The following is a 3,169-nucleotide window of genomic DNA, read 5'->3' as shown; positions in this document are numbered from 1 at the left end:
AACTAAAATCTTCATGCACCTAATATGGTCCACACTTGGAGAAAAAAGGTGGAAAATACATTACCACATTCTTTGTAAAAAATAAAATAAAATTAAAGTTCAAGTATTGCAATGGACTCTAAAGTCAATGGCAAAACACAACACATAGATAAACATAAGATCATGTTTATTAGGTAGCCCAAAGAAAATATTTGATGCAAATTACTTTATGTGGAACAAAACGTGTCTTAAAAAGATCAATTATGAATTTTATAATTTTCCCTGTAAAGAATAAGGAGCCCAATAAGCTATAATTCAAATTAGATGCATCTATTGAGTTGGATAAGAGATCATCTCATATTTAAAATCTTACAAAGATCTTTAAAATGTCCATTAATATAAGCTTTTTATTTTAACTTGTTGAAATTAAGAATGCCTTGAGAAAAAAGAATATGTAATCACACACTCATAGAGTCTATGATTTCTTGTAGTTAAATTTCTTTCCTATATGATTAAGACAAAAGTATTTTCTAGTATAACAAGTGTCACATAGTGACATGTATTTGCCATAATTTTTATAATAACTTAATTAGATAGATTAGTAAAGTTAAAAATTTGATATAATTTTATTAATATCTAGTTAATATTATAAAATTTGTTTAATTTTTAAAATTTAAATTATACTTTCACATTAAAAATCTAATTTTTAATTTAGAAAAATAATAATTTTAATTAAAAAATACAATTAAAAACAATTTATAATTAAATATAAATGTTATCATACTATTATAACTAATTAAATTGTATCTTAAAGTATTAATATTTTATTTAAACTAAAAAATATTATTCATAAAATATAATCACAAAGAAAAGCACGTTATTAAAATAATTATACAATATAGTAACATATCATTGATTTAATAGTAGTAGTACCTAAAATTATAAGACAATGAAGTTCAAGTAAAATTAAATTTCTAAATTTTAAAAATTAAAAATCTCATAAATAAACATTTAGTTAAAATTAAAATGAAAAATACTTACAACTAATTTAATTAATTGAGATAGAAAATTTTAATAGCTGCTAGAACGGAGTGCAGTAGTATAGAGTACTACAAATACAGTAAATAAACAACCTAATAGAAACATTGAGTTCTTGCAATTAATTTTCTTTCCAATATCCTTAAGACAAAAAAGTTTGCTAGTATAGCAATAGAAACTTGCAATTAATTTTCATTCCAGTATGCTTAAGACATTAGAGTTTGCTAGTATAATAAATAAACAATAAAAAAAAAATTTGAAGATGAACTATACACCAAATAAAATATAGTAATAACATCCCTGACAAGGGGAAATCCAAGGCTCAAGACAAAGAGTCATGCTCGGTTTTCCAATATAAATGAAAATCAGAATAAACACAACATTTTACATCCAAACCAATTACGCCACTCACGATGGCCATCGCAAAGAATTTGTTATTATGAAAGAAAACGTTTTCCCAAACCCTAAAATCATTTCCAAACCAAAGACTTGAACGTGTACATGTGCATTCACATGGCATGAAAAACACTTTCTAGCCCTTTCCACATGAGCTGACCTTCGATCTTCTCAATTTACTGTCGAATCTCATCCTAATCCAAGTTGAAGGGCAAGTGGCCTACCAAATCACCTCTTCCACATAAACAAAACAGTCCAGATTCCCTTGAACTGCTACCTGCCAGTAATCCCCCTCTACTTTCAAGCTTCCCTGACAGGTATAAATTTCTTTATTATTTGATCTGTGTTTTCACTTCAGAAAATTAGGGTTTTATAAATACCTAGGCATGAACAGCTCTCGAATTCGTCAGATTGTCCAACTGAGACAACTGATGAAGAAATGGCGTACTCTGGCTCTCACTCGCAAAGTCTCCACGGTTAACAGGTGCGCACTTTTGGACAGATGTAGCGACTCCGACGAAGGGTGCTGCCGCAGCCCGCCTCGCCCGCCGGCGGATGTGCCCGAGGGTTACCTCGCTGTGTACGTTGGGAAGGAGGAGAAGAGGCGTTTTATTATTCCTACCACTTATTTAAGCCGCCCTGCTTTCAAAAGCTTGCTTGACAAGGCAGAAGAAGAGTTTGGGTTTGATTATCAAGGAGTTCTTACAATACCTTGCGAGATGGCTGTTTTTGAGAATATTCTGAAGAACGAAGGCTATGAAATAGAAGCGAACGACGTGGTGAGCTCAGGTTGTAAGGAAGCAGATCATCATGTTCCTACTATTTCATCTACTCTTTTGCAAGAAACTTCCATCGCTTGAGATATGTGAAGATGGACCTTTTCTCTTTGATTCTCTTTTAGGTTAGATTTGGCACTGGGAAACATTATCTTATTGCAATTTATTTCCTCTCAGTATACTTTGTTAAATTACTTGCTGGTTTGGTTAGTTTGTTTGTCTGTCTGTCTGATGTGTTAACTTGATGTTTTTATTCAATGGGTTTTGTGATAAATCTGAACAGTTGGCGAGAAATTCTAGAGATTTTGTATGTAACATATTGTTTGATTGAGAGCAGTTAATCTGATGTACTTCAGGAGAGATCATATGATTTGACTGCCGAGGCCTGAGTATTTTACTACTTCTCACAGTTCACTGTTCGTTTCTTATCATTGTACAAAAATAATGCTGCTCAGCAAGTTAATATATTAAGTTGTGTGGTGTTAGTGATTTCTTTTAAGATTCAAATCTTGGTTTAGTTTTAGTGGTTCATTGGATTTAAATTTCTATATTTGCCGTAGGAAACACTTCTGTAATTTTAGAGTTAAATTCATTGACGCATGTTTTATAAGTAATGATTCAGAAGAATTCATTTCTTATGAAAAGTAGAGTACTGATAACTTATTACATTTAGGTGACATTCACATATTTAAATGATCTGATAGTTAATTTTGTTTAATATCTGAATTGCTTTTGAAATCAAGTATACCATGACTAATAGATCTTAGTATAATTATTGAATAGAGTTAAAATAAGATGGTTGATATTTCTTTTGATCTGTAATTGTATTTATTACCAAAAAGTTTCTAGATGTTATTTTGTACTCAAAATCCAAGTTTATAATTGATGATTCATTTAATTATTACATTGTTTTAGAAAAAATATTACATTTTACAACAAAAATTATTTTAATATAACCAAATAACAATTAAATTTAGACC

At 29.9% G+C, this 3,169-nt stretch overlaps 1 pseudogene across 1 annotated transcript; it reads left to right on the top strand.

The window, feature by feature from the left end:
• The first annotated feature begins 1,736 nt into the window (after nucleotides 1–1,736).
• LOC149572301 (protein SMALL AUXIN UP-REGULATED RNA 12 pseudogene) lies at nucleotides 1,737–2,688 on the top strand (annotated as a pseudogene). The gene has a single exon (XR_016359907.1). The product of XR_016359907.1 is annotated as a protein SMALL AUXIN UP-REGULATED RNA 12 pseudogene (transcript).
• Nucleotides 2,689–3,169: the final 481 nt, after the last annotated feature.

Source organism: Cupressus sempervirens, chromosome 2 (genome assembly GCF_028749045.1).
Source record: "Cupressus sempervirens isolate cs-2001-9-10 chromosome 2, ASM2874904v1, whole genome shotgun sequence".
Taxonomy (NCBI): Eukaryota; Viridiplantae; Streptophyta; class Pinopsida; order Cupressales; family Cupressaceae; genus Cupressus; species Cupressus sempervirens.
Note: the sequence above shows the minus strand (reverse complement) of the source record. Positions and strands in the feature narration are given on the sequence as shown.